Below are 26,769 nucleotides of genomic sequence, written 5' to 3'. Positions count from 1 at the left end.
AATATGCTAAGTGTCCTTCCCCCTGTCCGGGTAATGACGTCACATAGCAACTCCCAGCTTCCTTTCCCTAGAGACTAGCCTCCTTGCGGTTTCTTCAGCCCAGGAACACGACTTACTTTATAGCCAGGCGCAAACACTTTACACTATAACCAAATGTCTGTGAAGCATTTTCCTGTGCCTCATCTCATTTGATCCTCACAGAAGTCCTTAAGTAGGTAGATAGGAGACTCAGTGGAATCCTATTTTCTTTTCATTAGCCAGAAAACGGAGATTTAGAAAGTTTAGAAACTTGACCCGACTGAAAAGAAGAAATGGTGGACCTTGAAAATGACTTCAGGTTTTCTCACTGCACAGAATATAGTCAAACACTGCTACAGTTGAGTATTTTACCTTTGTTCTCCCTGCATGATCTACAATAATAATCTGCTTTGTGTTGATATTTACTGCTGTGTTGCTGACAATTACCTGAAAAAGAAGTTGGGGTGCTTCACTGGGCTGAAAAAAGTTCAGCTAAATCAGAAAGCAGGTTTAATTAAACAAGTTTGCTCTATATCTATAAAAGGCTAAGTTGACTCGTGCATGCGCGATACATATAAAACTCTTGCTGGTGCCAATTGCATGTATGTGTTTCCGTCTGTCATTATCGATAGTGAATCTGGTTGACACTTCTATTATAGAGAAAGGGCAAATAGCAATATTAAAATATTTCTTCTAATTAATTTTCTTTCAATGTGCATGAATTCGTGTACCAGGCCACTAGTCAGTATATAAAATATCTATTGTGTCAGCAACAAAGAGAAAATGAAATGTAAAAATATGTACCATTTGCTGTTAAGTACCTAGGCAAATCTCTCCTGGAATATTTAAAAAGTATGATCTATAAGGGGAAAGAATGATAAATTATATTACATTAAAATTAGGAACTACTCTAGTTATCAAAAACACAGGGTAGGAAACAAAATTATATTGATTAAGAGACTAAAAGACTAATATCCAGAAAATATAAAGAACTCCTAAAAATCAGTAAGAACAGACCAGATAACCAAATAAAAAAGTGGGTAAAGGCTTTAATAGGCACATCACAAGAAGAAATCCAAATATAAAAGAGGGGATCATCCTCCTTAATAAAACCAAAAGAGATACCATTCTCTTGCCCAAATATTTAAGTTTGTCAATACCAAGTGATGGTGAGAATGTGAAACAACAGGAATGCTCATATTCTGTTGGGTGAGAATAAATTGTTATAACCACTTTCGCAAACAGTTTGGTATTATGCTGTGAATGGAAAATATAAATTTACTATGATCCAGCAATTCCACTCATAAATTTAGACCTTGAGATACTGATACCCATGCATACCAAGAAAAATATACAATAATGGTCATAGCTGAGTTTTTCAATATTATGAAACAGAACAGAATACACAAATTATGGTATATTCATATAGTAGGATAGTATGTGTACAATGGATTAGAGAAATGAAATGTTATACACAAATGAATGAATGGCACAAAAATAAGTCAGACACAAAAGACTATATATTGACATATATACATATGTCTGTATATGTGTGTATACAAGATGTAAACTACATCTTTAAGGATGTAAACTTTTGAGAGAAGGAAAAATGCAAGAATATGGCTACTTCTGGGGAATGGATAGGATAGAGACATGTAGGGTTTGACTGGAAAGGGCACATAGCACAAGTACGGTAGACTGGCAATGTTCTATTTCTTAATTTGGGTGGTGAATGCCTTATAATTACGCATTAAACTGTACCTTTATATATATATTTACACACTGTTCTGTATATGTTAGATTTCATCATGGGAAATAAAGAACAACAAAAAAGAATACACAGAGATCAAAAAAAGCAGAAAGCAGTATTTGTTGTAGGTATTAGTACTAGCAAAGGGCTACTTAACAATCTTTAGGTATCTTCAGTGAAACCCAAATAATAGTCTATCTCTACACTAGACTATTATTTCTTTCATTACTGTTACATATTATATCTTAACAAAATTTCGAATCTAATTATAAGAGAAATAGTCCTTTGCCAAGTTTTTTCTACTTGACTCCATATGGCTGCTACATACACAGAGAGCCAGTCCGAAAGAGAAAGCCATAAACATTTGGCACAGCAGATATAACTAAATGTTCCACTAAAAATGACCCATAAAACATTCAATTACATAGTGGTAGATTTACTTTAAATCTTATGAGGTTAAACTACATATTAAGTAGTTAATTCAGTAACTTAACTTACATTATTCAAGAACATAAGTATCCTTTATATAACATTTTTCTGCCACAATTTCTATTCAGATATGCTTTTTTTAATGAAAGAATCTAAGTTTTGCCCTGTTCTGCATCTTACTAGCCATATAAGGCAATTTGGATTACACTTTCTTACTTAATAGTATGGGAGAACTTCAGTTTCCTGGATGTAATTTATGTATTTCATCTATTTAACTAACCTAGTCCCTTCAATTGAAATGAAGCTAATGGGGAAAATTTTTTATTTGATTTTAAGAGTTTATATATTTCTTGTCTTTACAGTTATAATCAGGTATTTTCTAGAACCAACTATTACCTCCTTGAGTACAGCTGGATTTTTATGGGAAGCACATTTGCAGTCCTTATATTCCACTCACTTTTTAGTCCACTAATGGCCTACAAAAAATGTCTCAATTTGGCTATTCTTCATCGCCCCTCAAATTCATGTCTAAAATTAACTTAAGCTTTCTCCCAAATTGGGATACCATCAGAACCACGTTTCTGTGGAATTTCTTAGAAAAATTTTATAATTTTCCACTAACATAATTATATTTATTTATTATTTTTAAATATGGTTTTTATTGATTTTAGAGAGAGAGGAAGGGAAAGGGAGAAACATCGATGGGAGAAACATGAATCAGCTGCCTCCTGCACGCCCCCTGACTAGGAATCGAACCAGTGACCTTTCGGTTCATGAGACGATGTCATCCACTCTGGCCGGGCAACACCATTATATTTAATGTTACCAAGTTGACAATTTCTTTTCCAAAATGGCTCTCAAATTTACCTTTGCTCTGCACCTTCACTGCCAGTAACCTTGTCCAGGTTTCTATTGCTACATTCCTAGATTTCTACAACACCTCAGTCTCTCCTCTCTTCCTATACTCATACCACCACCAGACATTTCCTTTCAGCAACATTCAACAGTTGCACACATCTTGTGCCTGACTTTCACTGACTGACATCCATAATTAGGCCCCATTTTATCCAAACTTAATTCTCCTTACTCTGAAACACCTCCACCACTACTCTGTCCTTCACTATTCAATTCTATTTTTAATGTCTACATCAAGTTCTAATTTCTCTAAAAGGGTTTATTATTAACGCTACAATTTGTTGTTTTCTTCTCAGATCGTTTCAGGCATATTAATTTTATCTCTGTAACAGTACACCTAGGGGAGAAATAAAAAACTTTACATCAGATTTTTTAGGAAAAGATAAAAAGGTGTCAAGGCCAAGGTGCTCTATTCTATTCTGGTACTTGGGTCTTGGCTCAGATAACTAAATCAACAGCTGGTCTGTGAGCTGGCTAGTGAAGTATGACTCATTCTGCCAAATGGATTAAACAATTAGCTGCAATGGGAAAGTGTCTATGAAATTCTATTTAAACCTCTGGGCATGTATTCTATGTAAGTAATTATTTGAAAGCTTGGTCAGAGAATTTTAGTAAAAGAATTTGATTGCTAATTTGGATAATGTGCCTAGTGGGATAGAGGCCAAAACTCAGAGTTTACTAGGCAATCAAACATTCAATAATTATTATTTGATAACAAAAGAGGTCAGGTGATAGGAATGGGGCTGATTTTCCTTACTCCACCTATTCTTAACCCTTTTCTCTTGAATGTTATAGAAATTTTATAAAAGCAAAATCACTAAGCTACAGCTGTAAAAATTTCTTTTTCATTGACCAGTCATGGTAAAACCTTCTTATTTCAAAAGGATAGGGATTAATAGGTTGAACTCACTTGTGTCTTTACCATAAATCAAGCAATTCTCCATTAAAAGAAAATCTAATCTTTTCTTGTGAAAAGCCACTATATTTTCTTCCAATTCCACTCTTGTACCTAGATTTGACACCAAGATAATGTTTTCCATAACTTAATTTTATGTTTTAATTTATACTTCAGAAACTATGATTAGGAGAAGTGTTGATTACTTCCCATAGTAAGTTCCTAATGTAGATGATTGTTTTTATCTTCTTTATACTTTCCTTATATAAAGGTACGTAATTATATGGTTTCTATTTGGGGGTAGTGGTGGTGAAATTACAATAGAATAAGACACTATTTGTATTGAAAATACTTGTAGCATGTAAACTTACAAAAAAAAACAAAAAACAAACAGTGTAATACAGCAACCCAAGCATCCAGATGAAAGGATAAAAAAAATGTAGTACAATCTATAATGGAATATATTCAGCTTTAAAAAGAAAATAAATGCTGCCCTCACCAGTGTGGCTCAGTTGGTTGAGCATCATTCCAGACACTAAGAAAGAGGTTGCCGGTTTGATTCCTGGTCAGGGCACAGGCCTGGGTTGCTGGCTCCATCCCCAGTAGGGGGCATGCAGGAGGCAGCCAATAGATGTTTCTCTCTCACATTGATGTTTCCCCTTCCCCCCTCTTTTCTTTCTCTTCCCCTCTCTCCCTCCCTTCTTCTCTCTAAAATCAATAAAAACATAATTTTTTTAAAAAAGAAAAGAAATTTTGATACCTGCTGCATCATGGATGAACCTTGATGATATTATGCTACATAAAATAAGCCAATCACAAAAGGACAAATATTGTCTGATTCCTCTTATATGAGGTTCCTAGAATAGTCAAATTCAGAGACAGAAAGTAGAATGATGGTTGCCAGAGGCTGGGGGCAGGAGGAAATGGGGAGTTAGTGTTTAATGGGTACAGAGTTTCAGTGGGAAAGAGAAGAAAGCTCTGGTGATGGTTGGTAGTAATTAGTGCACAACAATGTGAATGTGCTTTAATGCCACAGAAAGGTATACTTAAAAATAGTAAAAAATGGTATCATTCATGTATATTTTATCACTATGAAAAGGCAGTATAACACAGAGAAGAATATACAACCTTTTAAGTAAATACAACCTTTTGTGTTCTCTCTGTGTGGTTGATAAATTTTGAAAAGAAGCTATGCTATTACTGAAGTATCCACTTCTCTCCACATAATAGAGAACATAGAAAAAAGTTAAGTCTAAGAAATCAGTGTCTACATAAGCAATCACTCTTGCTCACAGGAGTATTTAAATATTGCCTTCTTATGTCTCTGATAATTTTGCTGTAATCTTCTTGAATGTCTTTATCCATTCACTCAATACTTTATGAGCACAGACTAGGTACTAAACTTTATGTAAGCTGCTAGAAATAAATAAAAAAAGAAAGAATATCATAATCTCTGAGAAGTACACAATCTAGTAGACAAGGCAAACTAATTATTATACAACCTAAATGCTAATTAATTAAAGGCCTGTTGGGAATTCAAAGCACAAAGCAACTCCTCTAGCTGGGGAAGCGTAACACACTGCTTGTTGTACCCCCTACTTGTTCTTCCTTTCTTCCATCTATATATATAAAAGCCTAAGCGACCATTATGACCGGTCGACCTCTCGACTGGTTGCTATGACAATGCACTGACCAGCAGGGTGCAGAGGCTCAACACATGAGCTGCCCCCTGGTGGTCAGTGCACTCCCACAGCGGGAGTGCTGCTCAGCCAGAAGTCGGGCTCACGGTTAGCGAGCGCAGCTACAGCAGCGGGAGCCTCTCCTGCCTCCGCGGCAGGGCTACCAAGCGGTGGTGGTGGCAGCAGTGGCGGCAGGCATAGTGGGGCGGGGATGAATGGCAGCAGAGCTGTGCCTGGCCCCAGCTCGGGCTCCTCCCCGGCCACCTGCCGCTTTGCACACTGCTACATCCCTCGGGGGATGTCGAACTGCCGGTTTAGGTCAAGACTGCGGGGATCGGGCCTAAACCAGCAGTCAGACATCCCCCGAGGGGTCCCAGATTGCAAGAGGGCACAGGCTAGGCTGAGGGACCCAACTGATGCACGAATCTGTGCACCGGGCCTCTAGTAATAATATAATTAGCTAGCACACAGTTGCCAAGAACAAAGACATATTATTCAGTCTTCGTTCAAGCCAATGAGATGCAAGCAGAAATGTCGTGTGGGAGCTTTAGGGAAACTTTAAGAGACAGCTTGCATAAGACCTTTCATTTTTGTTCCTTCATACTCATGCTGCTTAAAACAAAGATACCTCAACTTTGGGCCAGGAGGACAAAGGTCTGAGAGATATGAGAGATTCTGAAGCAGTTAGCTGGAAACTACTTCCTTAGTGATTTTGTGAAGAGCTGTCATTTCAGCCTTACACTGCAAATTCCCTATTTTCATAGGAGAAAAATAAATTCTCTCTTGTTTTTAGGTCATTGTTATTCTGGTGGTTCAGTTACATGTCACTGTACATAATTCTAACGAACGCAGGGGGTCAGGGAAGGCTTCACAGAAAAGGTGATGTCGAGCAAGGTTTTGAAGAATGAATAGTTACTTGCCAAGTGGAGAAAGGCATTTCCGTTTCAGGCAGCTAATGTAAAGGCACAGACGCAGGAAAGGGTCTGACTTTCCAAAGGATGAGGAATGGTTCAGATGACTGATGTATAAGGTAGGTGGAATGAAGTAAAAGAAAAAGCAACCCGAAAGCTAGAGAAACAGACATAAAGAGTATTCTTCCATGCCATGCTGAAAAAGATGCTTTTATTCCTATATTTGGTCATCTATAATAACAAAAGCGTAATATGCTAATTAGACCAGTCGTCCTTCCCTGGACGAAGCCGGGGCTGCAAAGGAAGCTGGGTCCCAGGTGCCTGCCGGCAGCCACAGGGAAGCCCAGGCCCCAGGTGCCAGAGGGAAACCGGTGCTGGCAGCCGAGGGAAGGAAGGCCTACTCTTGCACGAATTGCGTGCATCGGGCCTCTAGTATTAAATGATTATGAATTCAGATGATCCTCCGCATATTTTAGAAGATCCAAATGCCTCTGTCAGAAAACAAAGCAGTATGGATTAAGGTATGGTAAGGGAGAGAAACTTAGTTCTATAAGAGAAAGGCACACTAGTATTTCTGTACATGCTGAGCACTAGAAGAAATAATACCTGGCAGAAAGAAAAGATTAGGACTCCTGCAATAGTTAAGGGAGAGGAATCTGGACAACAAAGAAAAGAAAAGCATACATATAATTTGGCAATGTCTGGCTGAGGTAAAGATTGGAATACCTGCTGTTTAAAGTAAACTGAGGTCAATGAATTACAGTGTAACTATGAGCATCTGATTATAATACATTTTATTTTTATTATCTGCCTGCACCCATTGTATCCTTTTACAAATGGCTGTCATAGCTGAACAGCATCTAGCTATAATAGGAACCTGGTATTTGATGATCAAATACCTTTTCCTATCAAAGAAGAGTTAAAAATATGAGTAAGGGAGAAAAAAAAATCAGTGCTCCTTATGTTTGTTTTAATTTTTACTCAAGCAGGTAGTATTCTTTTATTTTTCTGTAATATCATGTATTATTTTTGTAAACTTATAGTTTTAAAAACAACCATGTATGCCCAATCAAAAAATAAAAAGTGGCAGCAACTATTACCTCATAGAAGTATCAGAGACAAAATTATTGAGAGGGTCTATGGCCTCTGTGAATACATCATTTATCCGAACTTGCAGGAGACAATAAATAGACATCAACATTGAGATGAGGCAATGTTGGAATTACCTGACGAAGATCTTAAAGCAGCTATTACCAAAAATGCTCCAAAGAAGGGCAAACATTCTTGAAATGAATAGAAAGACTCAGCGAAGGAAAAGAACCAAATGGAAATTTGAAAAGTGAAAAATACAATAATTCACTTCAAGTCTCAATTTTTCTGTGAATACAAGTTTTCATTTCTCTAGGGATTGGGAGGGGGTAGGGTGAATGGGGAGATATTGGTCAAGGAGATGACAAAAGGAAGTCAGTGAACTTGAAGACTGATTGATAGAAATTATCTAGTCTGAACATCAAATAGAACAAAACATGAAAAGAGCCTCAAGAACCTTTGGGATAAGGAAGGTCTAATATTGATGTTACTGGCATCCTAAAAGAAGAGTGGAAGAGTGCAATGCACAAAAGTATTTAAGAAAATAATGACTTTTAAAGTTTTCAAACTTGGTAAAAGACACAACATATATACAGATTTGAGAAGCTCAGAGGACCAAAAAAGAACAAACCCCCATGAAACCCATGCCCAGACATATCATAATCAAACTGATAAAAACTCAAGACAAAGGAACACCATCTTGCTCCATAGTGCAGACTCCATTTCACCACTATTACTGTTGTGCATCCTTATTAACCCCTGTTTCTACTTATTAACCCTGCCCTTTCCTAAAAGACAGTTATATGCACCATTTTGTGGTTAGTTAGGCTAGTTAACCCCTAATTGCCTGCAGGCCTAACAAGCTATCTATAATTCTATCTTCTGTCACTGCTCCCCTGATGGAGAACCCAAAAAATAAAAAACTAAGGTTAAGTAAAGGAAGTGGTAGTAGCAGTGGCCAACACTTTCAAGAGACATAGACCGAGATGTATGGCTTTATAGAAAAAAATGGCAGATCATTTTGCATTCTATGTACTGAAACGGTAGTAAGCAGAACGTGGAATATAAATAGACATTTTGAAACTAATCATTCCCAGCTCTTGGAACAAAGTGAGGATGAAAGGAAGGAATACATTTCCAGGCAGCTACACCTTTATAAGAGCCAATCTAATTCCATCCTTAAATTTATGAAAGGCTCTACAAATTTAACATCTGCAAGTTTGAGCATTGCTCACTCTATAGCTCAGCATGGAAAAGCGCTCAGTGAGGGAGAATTTATTAAAGAAACTCTCCTAAGATGTGCACCAGTTCTATTTCACGATATGCAGAATAAAGATGCAATTATTAAGAGAATATCTGAGTTACCACTCAGTAGAAATATCATAAAAGACCGAATAATGAGACTGAACACAAACGTACATCAATTAAAGAGAGACATAAGGAAGTGTAAATATTTTTTGATCTCTCTTGATGAAACTACTGATGTCACATCATATGCTCAGTTGGCCATTATTGGTCGATATTCTGATGGTCTCACAATGAGAGAAGAGTTGATAAAGTTAGTATCAGTGTCAACAAGTAAATCAGGAAGCGAAATATGTAAGGTTGTTATACAAACATTTCGTGACCTAAGCATTGATATCTCTAAAGTTGTGTCAGTGACGACAGATGGGGCACCAAATATGGTGGGGGAGAAAGTCGGATTTGTCAAATTGTTTACAGAAGCTATTGGACATCCGATTGTGCCTTTTCATTGTATTATCCATCAGGAGGCTTTATGTGCCAAGGCAGGATTCACCGACTTAAACGACTTAATGTCAGTTGTTACAAAAATAGTTAATAGCTGCTCGCCCCCTTCACAAGCGAGAATTTTTGGCACTTTTACTGGAGGTTGATTCCACCTACAGTGGACTGCTGATGTACAATAATGTAAGATGGCTGAGCCGAGGCAAAGTTCTTGAGCGCTTTGTGGAGTGCTTTGAAGAAATTAAGGTATTTCTTGATGATAAGGATCTGGGAAACTTTCCTCAGCTTAATGATGATAAGTGGGTCAACACCCTGATGTTTTTTACAGATCTCTCTGTTCATATTAATGAACTGAACTTAAAGTTACAAGGTTTTGGCAAAAGTATTGACGTTATGTTTGGATACATAAAAGCTTTTGAAAGTAAAGTTAAAATTTTCAAGCGAGATGTAGAAACTAAAACTTATAAGTATTTTCCTTGAGTAACAAAGTATTTTGAGAAGGCCAGTGCAGCTGTACAAAATGAAATGGAACTCTTGCATATGAAGTACCAGCATGTTTTAGACTCGTTACTTGACCAGTTTAGTGATAGATTTAGTCAATTTATAAGTCTAGAACAGACCATGAAAATAATTAAGTATCCTGATGTAGTAGTCTACAGTAGTTTGGAATTAAATGGTTTCCAATGGATGCAAATTGATGATTTGGAGATGCAACTTGCAGAATTTCAAGACAGTATCTGGGCTCAGGTGTTTGTCGACTTGAGGTCAAAGCTTGAGAATCTGGAAAGGTGCCGCTTGGAGAATCAAGAGGAGTGCCACTACGAACAGGAAATTTGGAGTGCCTGGAACCGACTACCAGTCACTTTTAGCACCCTGAAAAATATAGCAATGGCTTTACTCACAATTTTTCCCTCTACATACTTTTGTGAGGCCTTATTCTCAGCGTTAAATAATATCAAAACCAACAAAAGAAACAGATTGACAGATGAAGTTAGTAGCACTTGCTTGGGCCTGAAGTGTACAAAATACCAACCTTCAATTGAAGATTTAGCCAATGAAATTCAGCAACAAAAAAGTCACTAATAGGCAGGTTAGTTAAAGAATTCCCCCTCCCCCTCACTTATCTTAGTTCACGGCACCCCACACAAGCTAAATAATATCAAGACCAACAAAAGAAACCGACTGACGGATGAACAAAGAAGTCACTGAGCAGGTAAGTTAAATATTTAGTTTTTGGTTTATTAAATACAATTATATATAACAATTATACATTTATGTTATTTAAACTATAAATATCGCGAAATAATGTTTTTTCCTCAAAGTGACACACTACCCGAGTTATGCTCAGTTTTTTGGCGAAGTTTGACACACCAAGCTCAAAGGTTGCCCATCACTGTTCTATAACTATATGTATTTTGGGGTGGTTGCCATAAAAGTTAGATCTTAGACTGTGAGTTTTAACAAAACACAACCATATGAACAAAGCCATTTATTTAGATAAGTAACCAACCTCACCATCCCTAACTGTGTCCTAGTTTCTAAACATTAAATGTAAGTTATCTGTAGAAGCACTCAATTCCTTTTAAAGGACAACAGCATTTTTATAACTTTTCAATCTTTAATCTTCTGGGGATACGAGCTTTAAGTAGCAAATCCAGCTCTTTCAACAGCTGAAAGTATGTTAATATGTAAAGCTTGGGGCAATGAAAATTTGACAACAAATATTTATCTACTGCTAAACAAGTTAATGATTAAGTACTTAAATATTCCAAGCCCTAAGGGTCATACAAAAGAGATCAAAATGGTATAGGTCCTCAAAGACTTAGCTGAGGAGACAATACAGACTCATGAGATAGACACCAGAACTGTAAATAAGAAACTATTATGTACAACAATTGGAGAATAACATCTAAATAGACATCAAAACATTCTGGTAACTCAGAAGAGAAAATAATTTCATCTGATGTAGAGAGACACTGGAATACAGTGAAAAGAATGTATTGGAGTCTAGAGGCCTGTCTCAGCTCTGCCATTAAAAACTCTTGGGTAAGTCCCAACTGCTCCGCAGTGTATAGTTAGTAGGCAAGGTACCTGACACAAAAAGGACATTTGTTCATTCACCGCTGCTTTGGATTTGGCTAAGCAAGGAAGAAGGGGCAGGCATAGGCTCCTTCTAGAACGGATTCTGAAACTCAGGCCTATGGCAAGTTCACTATTTGAATTCAATTCCATCTTTTCACAACCATGTGAAAGAAAGGATGCTGACACCCAAAAGAAGGAGTTGGCTGCTCTCCTTGCCTCCTCCAGAGCACAAACTCTTATATCAAGGGCCTCACTGTCCTGGGCCCAGCTGCACTGGCACCTCACAGTCACAGGGACCCCCTATGATGCATCAGCTGTCTGGCTTAGTTTCAGGCTGGTCTCTGGGTCTTAGTAAGCTTATCTGAAAGAAAGGGAATCAATCAGGTCTTTTAGAACATCATGATCTATTAATATAAAAATTAGAAATATTATCCATAGAACATAAACCTTACTAATTTGTCAGCTATGAGTAAAACAGCTTATAAAATTTGTTATCTGGACTTTACTTGTTTGTTCTACAAGAAATATCAAACTGTTTTTAGAAATGCCAAATAGGAAAAGTGAACACTAATGAATTCTTTATAAAAGAACAGTTCTTACTTTAGTCTAAAAATATTAAAATGGCTAGATCTCAAAGTAAAACATAACCTATGTAAAGATTCATCACAGTTCTTTGCTAGATTGAGTTAATTCTTATGACTCAGAACAATATTCTTGTAAATCAAATACTCTTAGTACCTCTAGAACACCAAGTGCAGTAGAGTTCCCAGTAATGTCTGCAGGCAGCAAGAAAAGGTCAAGAGTTGCCCTTAACTTCCAGACCTAAAACCCAGAAGTAGAAAAAAACAAATCATCTTAACAGTTACTGAATGACAACTATGTGCTAGATGTTGTCCTAGTAACTTTAAATGGATTACCTTATTTAGTTCTCACAACAATCCTATGACTCGGCTAGTTATTATCACAATTGTCATGATAAGAAAATTGAGGCTCAGGAGGTTAAGAAAATGTCCCACAGCTACATAATATTTTACAAAGCCTAAAAATAAGGTAATCAAAGAATGTGCCACTGTCTTAAGCCTTTAGGAAAAGTCTCTCATCAGTGGACCCAACTGTTCACATATCTTTGGTAGATATAGCCCTATAGTGAAGATGTGGACTATCAAACCATCATAACTGGATATTATATCTTAACGTAACTTAAGAAATTAGCTTTGTTTTCCACATGAGTCTTCAGTAATTTGCTTAGCATGAAACCAGTTCCCCTGATCAAACTGAGTTTCTAGATCTACAATTGCTGAGGAACAGACACCAGACTATTCAAGCTAAGGTCATTCTTTGAGGTCTGCTATGAATGGCACCTCCCTGGAGGAGATGTCTATTTCTTTGTTCATTAACCATACCATTGCTTTGTCCCTTCTTTTGAATATTAACTTTCTCCACTGGATTTCTAACATGTTCTATATATAGCAGAAAATGTGAAGCTGAGCCACTAGAGTGAGTTCTTGAAGAGTACCAGGTCCATATGCCTAAGATGCCCTGGATAGAGACAGCAAATATAATATTTTATTAAGAAAACTAAAGACAATGATTTCCATTCTTTTTTTAACATAAGAACATCCATACTGCAAGGAGGTGGGCAGTACCAGTGGCTGAGAAAGGAAAACAAAAACATCTTTAAAAAATACTCTGGAGCCCATGGCTCAGTTGATCACAGACCAGGAACCAAGAGGTTGCCGGTTCAATTCCTAGTTAGGGCACAGGCCCAGGTTGCGGGCTGGATCCCCAGTAGGGGGCCTGTAGAAGGCAGCCAATCTATGATGTTCCTCTCTCATGGATGTTTCTATCTCTCTATCCCTCTCCCTTCCTCTCTCTCTAAAAATCAATAAGAACATATTAAAAAAAAATTCTGAAAAAAAGAAAAAAGGAAAGAAAGCAATATTAAGTATCTTTAAGTATACAAAGAATTACTTGATAGAAACCTGCACTTTCAAACAATGAAACATGGACACTGCCTTAGTTTGGGAAAAGTTTAGAATATATATTACACATATAGTGTAAGAATAAATGTCTCTTTCACTTAGTCTATACTGATAAAGATCAAGTTAAAATATATGCAAAAATGGAAAAGAGGCATGGTTAAGATGAGAAAAACTAAAATCACTTAAATCCTTCTTCCCTTATCCTCCCAATCATTAATTTTATCAGAATTTTTAAAATTAAAGTAGTTTTTTTGGGGGTGTGTGTGTGTGTGCGAATGAATACATGTTTATTGTAGAAAATGTAAAAAATATTAAATATTGTATTAAGAATATGTTATCAGAAATAGATCCAGAGACATGGAAGCATGCAATAGACTGAATCTCAGAAGGAAGGGGGAGGGGAGAACGGTGTGGGAAGAGATTAACTAAAGAACTTATGTGCATAACCAATGAACACAGACAAAAGTTTGGTGAAGGCCTGGGGTGGGGTGTGGGAGTGAGATGAAGGGAGGAAAAAAGGGGACATCTGTATACTTTCAACAATAAAGATAATTTTTTAAAAAAAGACTATGTTCTCTGACTAAAATAGCATTAAATGAAAACACAGTAACTAAAAGATATGAGGAAAATCCCAAGTATTTGAAAATTATTTGATAATACTCTTTGGAACAATCTATGGGTCAAAAAAAATTACAAGAGACATTAGAAAATATTTTGAATGAAATGCTAATGAAAATGTATAGCTTTAAATGTTGATATTAAAAAAAATTTTTAAAATCAATGAACTAAGCTTTCACCTTAAAAAATTAGAAAAAGTAGAGTAAATTAAACCCAAAATAAGGATGAAGGAAAGAATTAATGGAAGAGCTCAAATCATAAAACACAAAACAGATAAACCACAGGAAAAAAAATCAAAAGAACCAAAAGTTGATTATTTTAAAGGATTGACAAAATTGATAACCCCTAACTAGACTAATCAAGGGGGAGGGGGAGAAAATGAATCCAATATCAGAATGAAAGAGGGAGCATCCACATAGATCCTACCAACATAAAAAGGAAAACTGTTTTATAACATATATAATTTATTTTCAAGCTGATAAATTTGACAAGTTAAGATAAAATGGGCAGATTACTCGAAAGGCATAAATTACCAAAACAGGGATAAAAAGAAATAGAAGATCTGAATAGTCGTATATCCATTCTTTTAAAAATTGAATCCTTAATTAAGAACCTTTCCACAAAGAAAACTGCAGGCCAAGGTGGCTTCATTGGTAAATTCTATCTAACACTTAAGGAAGAACAGCAATTGTACCCAAACCCTCCCATAAAAGGAAGAATAAAGGAACACTCACTGCTGGTAGAAATGTAAAATGGTAAACCCACCTTCGAATTTGTCGTCAATTCCTCATAATGTTAAACATACACATATTCTAAAACCCAGCAATTCCATATCTAGGTATTCATCCACAATACATGTGTCACAAAAAGCCTTGTATAAGAATGTTCATAGCAATTTTAGTCATAACAGTTGAAAACCCTTTCTGCAATAATAATAAACAAATTACAGTATATCCATACAATTGAATACTGGTCAGCGACTAGAAGGAAGTAACTACAGTTACATGTAACATGGATGAATCTATATTTTAAACAAGAGCTTTATAAAATTTTTATGCCCAGGAAAGTTTGAAAACCATTGTTATGGAAGTATGTAAGAAAACAAAAAGAGAAAATATAAGGGATTAGGGTAACTTATAAATTAATCAGTGCCATATACACTATAAACTATATGTAACAGTTGTTATCTTCCATTAAGTGCTTAATTATCATTTAAATCATGTTACACTATTCATCTGTTCATGTTCAATTTTCTACTTATGTGCTTCAAGGAATTCCAATTCCAAATTTTAGTCTTCAATCATCTAACTACCCTAATTTCTCATTAATCCCAACTCATACTGTGCATTTTTAGATAAAAATCCTGTTCACCAGTTCCCTTTCTTTTTCTTCCTTAATGTCCCACTTTCTTGGTACTGTTTTCCCCATCTCTTTAATAGCGTTATTCTTACTCTTCGCTGCACAGACTTGTCTTTCTACCTCCTTTAAGACTGAACCAAAAACTCATCTTTTCCACTAAGTGCGAAACCTCAGATTTTTTCCAAATTCTCTCAGCACTTGAAGATCTTGCTCCTAATATATGTATTTATTTTACTGAATTTGGATATCTCTTATAATGACTCACTAACTCCATCCCCTGGTTATAGAGTAGACCCTTTGGGTTCAGTGGATTAAAAAGATTACAGTCCTTTTCAAGGTTCATTCTCTTGTGCTGTTTTTACTTTTCTCTCTGGGATTCTAGTTGCCAGAGGCTTAAACTCTATATGGATGGAGGGGTAGGAGAGAGAGTTAAGAGATAGTTGATTATGGCTGCTCCTGGATTAGATTTTAAAGAAGGTGAAAAAAGCCTTTAGGCTTCAATATCTGTTCAGACTTGCTCACTTGCCCAAGGAAGCAAACAGGATTCTAAAAAGAGACTTTAGGAGAGGAATAAGGAAGTGTGTTTGTCTATGAATTCTCTGTGTTGTACAGGTGATCAGACAGGATGCAGTACAGTTTCAAAGACATTCAAATATTCTGACAGCAAATATTTCTATGTATTTTTTATAATGTTAGGGGGTAGAGGTTTGACTGGAGGTGGGCAAAAATTAAAAATCAAACTAAGCGCCAGTACTCTTTGTTCTGCATACATTATTACTTAGGAACTACTCATCTAATATCACAACTTTCAATTTTAAACTATGCCTTCCAAATCATATCTATAAACCTGATCATGCTCCTGAGCTAGAATATTTCCAACTGATATCTTGATCATGTTAATCTAAAAAGCATAATGAGTTATCTGAAAGCAAACTCAATATTCCCCCCTCTCTCAAACTTGTACATATTATTCTACTGCCAAGTCAGAAACCTTAGACTCATTCTCAACTTTCTCTACCATCTCCAAACACTAACGCAGTCTGGAAGACAAACTCTTAAATATCTCTGAAATCAGTGCTCTTGTTTCTATCCCCAGTACAAATTCCTTAATTCAGACCATCATTATCTCTTTCCTGAACTGGGGCAGAGCCTTAAATGACATCCTTGACACTAATCTACCTACCAGAGGCCAGAGACTGCCACATTCACTCAGCCTGCCATATGTATTACTTGATGAATAAATGTCTCCAATCTCTGTTCCTCCAGACTATTCTCTTTATTACTGCTATAATCAGTTTTCTAAACTACCAAACTATTTGTGTCACTTCCCTACCTATAAAACAAAATAAAATCCAAATTCCTACTATGGCATATAAAACTACTCACAATTTGTTCCCATTTCACCTTGGTTCTAGTCTGACTTCCTAATTTTTTTCTGCACTCATTTCAGCAGATCAAACTTCACCCTTTTCCTTAGACACACTATGCCCTTTCTTTTTAATAATCTAGAATAAATAGTAACTCAGTCCAGCTTATTTTGTTTTTATGAGTACCTTATACTATTTTAAGCCATTAGCTGAACAATCAGATAATACAGCCAACTCTCAGTTAGCTTATCTATTAACATGGTCAGTATAGACTAAGTGAATAAATGTTTCAACAACTGTTGAGCTTCTTCCTTACAGTAAATTAATGTTAAAATTCTTCAGTGACAGAATTATTTTCCTCCTTTTGATTCCCAGGCACAAATAGAACTATAATTCAATTTTCTTCATATCTATCCATTTCCTTTCTTTCATCTTTAACACCTCCCTTCCCCACTTGTTTCTCCTCTTGCAGTTTTCTTCTCCTGCTAAGCTTTTGCAGCAGCCTCTTTGTCCACCCTTCACAAGAACACCAGTATTCTTCTACCACTTTTAATTGTAGAGCACTTAAAAACTTACAAAGCACTTTCACATATACTTACTCACTTGGTTCTTACCTCATTTTTTGGGATTCCAAAATCAACAAATATATATGCCCTTATAATTAAAATATAAGATGTTCTTCTTATATTTTAACTCAAAATTGAGGAAACTGCAGTTCCAAAAGTTCAGTGATTCACCTAACATACTGCTATTCCCTCTGCCTAGAATTCCATAACCTCTCTTCATCTGTTCCTCTCTTAAGACACAGCTTCTGTCTTCCCGTCCTTCCAGAGCAGGAATGTTATCCCTGTTTCAATACTATCAGAATATTTTCACACCACTAGAATAATATAGGTCTCTGAACTCTACTCTGGTATTCTTTTCTGCCAAACTATTTTCCTTATTAACTAATATTATATTTACTAATGCCCATTAATTATCCAGCATTTTGTAAAGTCAAAAGGAGAAACATTTTATGGGCAACCAGCACTGATTTACCAATCTTGAGGGTAAAACTGTACACCAAAACATCCCTACCTTTCCTTAAAAATCAGGAATTTAAGGAATATCTCTAAATCCTCTGAAAATACCTAGATACTGTCTCTTGTGGTAATGCCACAGCAAAGTAAAACAGCACTCCATAAACCCTAAATTAAACTATTAAATGTTTTAAGAGATGCCTCTTAATATCTTGGGAAACTTTTAGGATTAACAATCAAAAGACCAGGGCCACAGTCCCAACTGCAACACATATTTAACTGACTTGAGAACATCATTTAATCTCCCTGATTCAAATTTCCAGTTTAATAATGCCACCCACCTTTCACAATTGTTAAGAGAATTAAATGAAAAAATGACTACAAATCACTTAGCCTGGAACACAATAGTAAAAAACTGATAACCCCTTGTATAATTATTTTTATATACAACATCATTTTTGTTTTCTGAAACATGTTCTTGGACTTTGTGACCCAGCAGCAAATACAATAAATGCCTTCAAGGAAGTTATTTCCATGACTTCTGGATCCCCTACCTGGGTCATAACTCAGGTCCTAGAAATATAACTTGGAATATCTCCTCCTAAAAGCATAATCTTGTTCTCTGCCACACAAAAACTCATCAAAAGATATTCCTGTAGCTTCTCCTTATTGGCTTGACTTTTAACTACCTGGAACAGCACAGAGTCAGCTGCAAATCTGGCATTTTTTTTTTTTTACTGCCAGTATGCTTTTTGAATCACTTATTTTAAAATGTTAAATAAAATTGGTCCCAGCACTGACCAACTGAAGGTTAATGAGGTTGGAATGGTGTCTCATGTTAATAAAGTAAAAAACTAAATAAATAATTAGATAAATCCGCTCCCCTTTGGCCATAAGCATATTTTACTGATTTTTTTCTTTGAGAGAGAGAGAGAGAGAGAGAGAGAGAGAGAGAGAGAGAGAGAGAGAGAGAGAGAGATATGTGAGAGCGAAACATTGATCAGCTGTCTCCTGCACATGACTGAACCTGCAACCTGAGTATGTGCCCTGACCAGGAATCGAACTGACAACCTTTGGGTGCACGGGATGATGCTCAACCAATTGAACCACATTGGGCAGGGCCACAGGCATATTTTAACCCTTAAGAAATTACTTGGATTTCTCTAATCAGACTATACTTAAAGTTTAGTAAATTTATCCTTTAGTTTTATAAAATACTTCAGTAGTTTTCCTGATACAACGACATGTAATCTATGGAACCCAAGATCTATGCCAGGCCCCAAGCTCCCATGAAATCCTGGTTTTCCTCAACATTTTTCTCTATCCATCCTCTGATGGCTTCCTTAGCTCCCCTTCTTTTGACTACCTACCATATATATAGGCTTAAAGTTCAGCTCCCAAATAATTTTCATTTTTTCATGTTTCATTTTAAGTATATATATTATTTAAATAGGCTTCTATCCTTTTCAATTTTTTGAACTACAACATATCATATACTTGATTACCACCTCTAACTGAAGAATCTTGCTCAGAATAAAAAGACTGGATATTATTCCTGTTATAGTGGTCTTCAAATTTAAAGAGTCATAATTTGAAGATAATTGCAGAGCAGATACTAGTAAGCCCATTTCAAAATTATCTTCATCATTGCTTCCTCTTATTAATTTTGATAAAAGATTACTTTATGATATCTCATCAAAGGAAAGGTAAATTTAATTTTGGTGCTAAACAGCATATAAGTAAAGTGGTTATGAACTATTAGAGAACCCATGGAAATATATTCTCACTATACTGTATTTGGCAATGGTGTAATTATAGTCTCTCTCAAGTCATTCCTTAGAATGTGTCACCTACATGTAGAATAAAACTAGGCAACTAATTCTCAGTTAAAGCACTCAGATGTAAATTTACCTAACATTAACCTGAGTCAGCAGTTTAGCCAATTACCCTTCAAGGTTACTTCTGCTTTAATCAGATTCAAAAGCCCTTTCCCCCCTTAAAAGTAGGATAGTTGGCTAATCCAGCTACAGAATTTTTAGGTTGGGCAAGGCAAATGATTTGTATTTCCCCTGTCATTCTCTAACATCTACACTGAGGCTAAGAAAATAATTTGCATGGTCCATATCTACCCAGTCCACATCCCCATGAATTTTAAATATGAGTACCAGGCAATTCACAATGCCATAACTGTTTTTAAATATACAAAGAAAATTCCAACTTAATGAAAAATTGAGCAATGGTTGTATTTTATTATAACATGTTTGCTAATGTCTTTTGAAACCATATTTAACTAAATATTTTATTCATATAATTAGATTACATAATAGACGGAACAAAGTATCTGCATGTCTAAATTCTATAAAATTTCTAAAGGCATGTAATGAGTCCAAAAAATGTACAATAAATTGTAATAACTTCATAATCTTTATTGTAATAGTTCATCAAAAGAAGGTAACTCTAATATATTAAAACTTTGTATCAGTTAAAAATTAATACAACCCTGGAAACTTTTGATGGCTCTATGTAACTCTTTTAGTCCTGCTAGCATTACTTCAGACTAAAGGGATGACCCATGTATTTATCATATGAAGTACCACCAACAGAATGCCTGCCTGAGATCTAAAACAATATAGCAAGAATCTACTACTATCATAATGAATAGGCTTTTGAGCTATACCTTATTTATGATTTTAATATATAACCTGTAAAATAAACTCAATTTAATAAACTCAAAAAATAAGAGCAATTAAAAATATTATGTGACATACACTTAAAAATAATTGAAATTAATGTCTTAAAAGAGGCATGCAAAATAAGCTCATATGTTACAGATGGTGAAAAGTTACATGTTGTTACAGGAGGTTGAGATGTTGTGAGAAGGAAAGACCACAAAGATGCTTGAGAATCAAGGAAAGATGATAAGGATGCTTGAGAATTAAGATTAATCTACTATAATCAGAAGAAGAGCTACTGTAAAAGCAATAGAACCTCCTAAGGCAGAAACAATACATATCCAAAAGAAATCTACCACTGTCACCACAAAATACATTTGATAAACCACATGCTCATGACACTAATTAGACCCGGGTTACAGCGAATTTAAAAAGAACAAAATGTTACAAAATTGGAGTTACACAAATTTTATCACTAAAACCTAACAGTTTAATGAATGAAGTCATCAAAATATTCAGTTAATAAAAAGCAAGGTTCAAAGATCTTTTGATGATTCCACTGGCAGAGAGGAGTTTAATAGCAGACCTTATAAATTCCTGGTTTCCTTATCTGAGCATACCCAGTAGGCCTCTAGAACTCAGTAGAGTACCTGCAAATCAATTTTAACATTTTGGTTCTAGAACAGTGAAACTGCAACAAGGGTCTCCTGATGACATTCAGAAAAACAGACACCCAACTTGTTATGCACATCTAGTTAAAGGTCCAAGGTGAACAGAGGAAGCAGGAAAAAAAGAGAGCATCAACTATACTAACTACCCTTAAGGCAGACTATTATTTTTATCTAGGAATTTTTTTTTTGTAGCCTCAAAGTGATTTTGTTAACAGCAAGGAAACAAGTGGGCATACAAATGCCTATATATACCTACTGAACCATAAAGTATAAGGTCTAATATTCGCTGTACCCTTACTATGTGCTAAAGAAGCACTTTTAATCCTCACCAATACCCTATGAGGTGGGTACTTTTATTACCCTCACTTTACAGATGAGGAAACCTAGGTACACAATGGTTAAATCACTTGCTAGAGATCATAATGTTATTAAGTGGCTGAAATACAAATCCAGTTTTTCTCTATTACAACTATAATAGAAATTATGTTTTCATAATTATCATGTAATTCTACTACTGCTCTTTTATAAAAGTACTAGAATCCATTTTAACATAAAACCTTCACACTTACTAAATTGGTTCAATTTCCTGACCACCGGAAATTGAACCAATCACCAACTCCTGGTTCATAGGTGGACACTCAACCACCAAGCCACACCAGCCAGACTGAAAATCTTTTAACAATTAATTTTTAGCATAAAAATTATAGAACACTAGCCTACTCTAATAAGCTTACCTAATATTTAAAATTTAGATGATAGTTTATCCCTTTCCACTGAAATATCAGCACTTTCACTAACAATGCAGCATATTGTTTTAAAATTTTCAGTAAAAGCTTATACAGCTTTACATCACTTCATGTATAAAAGTGGTTAATTTCAAGAATGTGGAACAACTAGAACTCTTACATGATGCTGGTGGGAGGGTAACATGGTACAGACATTTTGGAAAATAGTTTGGCAATTTCATAAAGGACAATAACCACAACCACAACACAAATCACACCTTGTATCAAACCCAGTCATTCTACTCCTAGCTATATACCTAAGAGAAATGAGAGCATTTATCCAATGACTTGCACATGAATGTTTATAAAAGATTTTTTAATAACCAAAGAATAAAAACAACCCAAATGTCCTCAATAGAAGAATGAATAAGCAAATTTTGGGACAACTATATAACAGAATACTACTCAGCAAATAAAAGATAATGAACTATAGATACAGATAATAATATCAACATCTCGAAAATAATTATGCTGCACAAATGAAGCTAGATAAAATCAAATACACACTATGAGAATCCTATATAATAAAGAGGTAATATGCAAATTGACCATCACTCCAACACACAAGATGGCCACCACAAGATGGCCAGCAGGGGAGGGCAGTTGTGGGCGATCAGGCCAGCAGGGGAGGGCAGTTGGGAGGGACCAGGCCTGAAAGGGAGGACAGTTGGGGGTGACCTGGCTGGCAGGGGAGGGCAGTTGGGGGGGACCAGGCCTGTAGGGAAGGGCAGTTGTGGGGGGGGGGGGGGACAAGACCAGCAGGGGAGAGCAGTTAGGGGCGATGAGGCTGGCAGGGGAGGGTAGTTAGGGTGACCGGGTCGGCAGGGGAGGGCAGTTGGGGGGGACCAGGCCTGCAGGGGAGGGCAGTTAGGGGCAATTGGGCCGGCAGGGGAGCAGTTAGGCGTCAATCAGGCTGGCAGGGGAGTGGTTAGGGGGTGATCAGGCTGGCAGACAGAAGCGGTTAGGGGCAATCAGGAAGGCAGGCAGGTGAGCGGTTGGGAGCCAGCAGTCCTGGATTGTGAGAGGGATGTCCAACTGCCAGGCATTTGGGCATCCCCCTAGGGATCCCAGATTGAAGAGGGTGCAGGCTGGGCTGAGGGACACCCTCCCCACCCCCCAGTGCACGAATTTCATGTACCAGGCCTCTAGTTTATTTATATAAAATTCTAGAAAATCCCAAGTATTCCACAGTGACAGAAAGGGTTGCCTGGGAATGGGGGAGGGGCAGAAAAGAAGGATTACAGAGACCTGACATTTTAGGAGGTGATGGATATGTTCATTATCTTGACTGTGCTGATGGTTTCATAATTGTATATTTTAACATGTGAAGTTTACTGTTTGTTAATTACACCTCAGTGAAGGTGTTAAAAATGGAGAGAAAAAAATCAGTCAACTCAACTTCTCATCTTTAGAAGGGAACAACATCACAAATAATTCAAAAGTCATTTATAGTTGGCACTAGAATGTTTTAGTTTAAACACTATGCTTTTCCACCATCTTTCTGTACCACCATAATGAGGCACATGAATGTATTGGCTGATGCTCTAAAGAGTATCAGCAATGCCAAAAAGAGAGGCAAACTCCAGGTTCATATTAGGCTGTGCTCCAAATTCATCATCTGGTTTCTAACTGTGATGATGAAGCATGGTTACATTGGTGAATCTGAAATCACCGATGATCACAGAGCTGGGAAAATTGTTGTAAACCACATAGGCAGGTTAAATAAGTATGGAGTGATTAGTCCAGATTTGATGTGCAACTCAAAGATCTAGCAAAATGGAAGAACAACCTGTCAGTTTCGTTTCACTGTGCTGCCAACCTCAGCGGGCATTATGGACCATGAAGAAAAGACAAAAACACACAGGAGGGCAAATCCTGGGATTCTTTTTCTATAGGTATAATACATATGTGCAAATAAAATGCCTCAATGGTAAAAATAGAATAAAATAAACACTGTAAATGTGATAAAATAGAAAAACCCTGGACTACAGTCCAGAGATCTGTCTATCACTAACTAGCAATTTGTCCCTTCCCCTATTCTGGGCCTTGGTTTCCTGATCTGCAAAATAATCATCTCCATGGTCTACAATTCCAGCTCTAGAAGAAATGTGACTCATACACACATATCTTTTCCCAAGCTTCCCATTCTCATTGTTTAGTTATTACTGCATTATTGTCCCTTAGTTCTACAAATGGAGAAAACAGCCCATTCTAAACAAAGGTGACAGAGAATAGCTTTCTAAGATCACTGGTTTGCTACAGATGAATCTCAAGGTGAAAAATGTAGAAGCTATTATAATGTTAAAAGGTGTTAGGTTTCAGTATTTTAGGCTACTGTTTTGTGTGCCAGTACATTCTCCCTAAGGACAAACGGTAAAATTCAAGGACAATAGGGAGAAAAAAAATGTAATTATCCATTAATTATTCAAGAACTAAAGAGGTGCCAACTGAACATATTAACTTTTTTGCAGATTTTCTCTGACCAATGAATTGCATTAAAAGGCAAAATCTGATCTATAAAATTTTATCAAATCTCTTTAAGTACTCCCTTAAAAAAACTTACATTTTATAAATTATGAGAAATTAGTAAGATAACATATGGGGTTAAGGAAATATTTAAAAGATTAAAAGATTTAGCTGTGCAATTCTTAGCTGCTGCTTCTCAGAGACAGGAAGTGCCTCTATGGACTGCCAGAGAGGTGGATTCTGGGGACTGCCACTCACTGCCTAACCCTGATATGCATTTTCTATGTTCCTAATCCATTCTTAAGAGTGTTATGCAAATGCACGATTCTTAAAATTAAACTAAGCATCTGACATTAAGATCCCCAACTGTTAGAAACCTCAACCTGACTTTAGTATTGGTTTCTAGGCTGCTAACTTACCAGCATCTTTCCAATTCAACACCAAGTTAAAATATCTTAAAACTTCTATAGAATTTGTGGTTCAGTTTTGCATGACCTTGTAAAGAAACAAAAGCAAGGGAAAGAAAGCATGTGAATTATGTATTAATGTGGAAGAATAAAAGTCAGTAGCAAACTAAACAAATACAGTCCAATCTAAATGCTAACGTGGTAAGAACGGAGCCACTGCTATAGATGAAGAGACCTGAAGAAAAAGGATCTTCAGCAGCTGGAGCGGCTGCTACAAGAATTTCAAGGTGCAGCTTTGAGAATCTCCAGCAAAACTAGTAACTGTAAAACACCATCAAATACGTACATACATTTAAAATTAAAGGATAACGGAAAAGGTCTAGCTGCCAGCCAGCTTCTAGTGGGAATGCCAAGAGAAAATGTCAAAATCACCTCGAGACTCCAATCGCCCAGCCTTCAAACTTGAGATCCATGACAAGACGTGCACTTCAATTGTTTCTTAGCATCCTTCTTTAAATGCAACCCCCCTCTCCGGAAAGTCACTTCGCTTCAGCTCGCTGAATACCCAAATCCCAGGACCCAAGAATCTTAGGACCCCCCAAGCAGTTGCAGAGAAGTCTTCCTGCACCCGCCTGCGCATCCCTTTCCACCTCGCGTTAGAAACCCGGAGGTGCTCCAGTCACCTCCAGATCAAGCGTCCCAGTTGCTCCTCTCTCCCAGTGGACCTCTTTTCTTCGACCTTGAGGACCCCCCACTCCCGTCAGAGCCTTGGAGCCCTAAGTAAGTCGGCGGGTGCCTCCTTCCCTGCAGCGCCCGCATTGCCCCACAATCTCCGGTAGCCTCGCCCCCATCCACCTCGACCTGGATCGCGAGCGTCCTCCTACTAGACCCGGGGGACCCTTGTTCCCCTTAGACACCTCACGTTTCTCCAACCAGAAAACCATTCCACAGAAATGCATCGAGAGCCTACTAAGCGCAAGCTCCCACTCCGCGCGGCGCGGTCTGCACGGGGCTCGCTGTCCCACGCCCGCTGTCTCCTTCCCGGCCAGAGGCACGACGCTGCCTCCGCCCGGGGTGTGGAAGCACCGGCCGGAGGCGGACTGCGCCGGGCGCGGGCACCAGGAACCGTAGAGGCAGCCGCTAAGGACGGTACCGGGGCCGGGGAACGGGTGCCGGCCGTGCTGGGCGCGGGCCGCGGGGAGACTCACCGGTCGGGGCGCGCGGGGCGGCCTCATCCAGGGGCACCTGCGGCCAGGCAGGATGGGCCCGGACGGCGCAGTCACTGAGAGGGCGAGTCCGCCCGCCCGCCCGCGGTCCCGTCCCCTCCGACTGCCTGAGCGAGCGCAGTCTCCCTCCCTCCCTCCGGACCGAGCTCGGGGACACCAGCTCCGCCGGATGCCCCCGCCAGGCCCCCACCCCCTTTCCCGGCCGCCTCCCCCTTGACACCCTTTTCCCCTCCCCCCTCCCCCCCAACCCCCCTCGGAATGGAAAATACCTCCCGGGGTGGGGGGGCGGCGGGGGCACGCCTCTCGGAAGGGCAGCCTACCGTGACCAATAGCAGGCGGGGCTCTGGAGGGGCGGGGTTCCTAGTGGCCAATCCGGAGGCATGTAGGTGGAGGCCGAAGGAGGGCGGCCGGGAGCGAGAAGGGGGCGGCCCGGGAGTCCGGGAGGTCCGGCCACTCGGGTGCGCGCAGTGCGCGGCTGCCATTTTGGAGTCGGGCAGTTGCTAAGGCGGTCGGGTCGGGCCCGAGGCGGAGGGAGGAGCCAGTCAGGTGGGAGAGAGTTGGTCACGTGATCTCGAGGGGCGGGGTTAAGCGGGCTGCGGCTCGAGGGGAGGGGTCGACGGCAGCGACTTATGGGGGGGGGGAAACTGAGGGTGGTCACGTGGTCGCAGTAGGGCCGCGGGTGG

At 38.0% G+C, this 26,769-nt stretch overlaps 1 protein-coding gene and 1 pseudogene across 8 annotated transcripts in view; one reads left to right on the top strand and one right to left on the bottom strand.

Moving 5' to 3' along the window:
• SOCS5 (suppressor of cytokine signaling 5) overlaps positions 1-26,769 on the bottom strand; it is an 85,783-nt gene that overhangs the window by 20,997 nt on the left and 38,017 nt on the right. Inside the window, exons 1-3 of one of the 7 annotated variants that reach the window (XR_013814611.1) lie at positions 26,069-26,336; positions 12,253-12,336; positions 7,263-11,875 (exon numbers count right to left, since the gene is read on the bottom strand). The exons of 1 other annotated variant lie outside the window; for it this stretch is intronic. The gene's annotated coding sequence lies outside the window, so the exon portion shown is untranslated. Of the gene's footprint in view, positions 1-7,262; positions 11,876-12,252; positions 14,299-25,292; positions 25,716-25,777; positions 26,337-26,769 lie in introns of those variants that run through there. 5 more of the 7 variants (XM_079791696.1, XM_079791695.1, XM_079791694.1 and 2 more) reach the window with 5 other exon arrangements.
• LOC307111703 (small ribosomal subunit protein uS8-like) lies at positions 23,030-24,877 on the top strand (annotated as a pseudogene). The gene has a single exon. The product of its transcript is annotated as a small ribosomal subunit protein uS8-like (transcript).

This window comes from Cnephaeus nilssonii (genome assembly GCF_951640355.1).
Source record: "Cnephaeus nilssonii genome assembly, chromosome: 15".
NCBI lineage: Eukaryota > Metazoa > Chordata > Mammalia > Chiroptera > Vespertilionidae > Cnephaeus > Cnephaeus nilssonii.
Note: the sequence above shows the minus strand (reverse complement) of the source record. Positions and strands in the feature narration are given on the sequence as shown.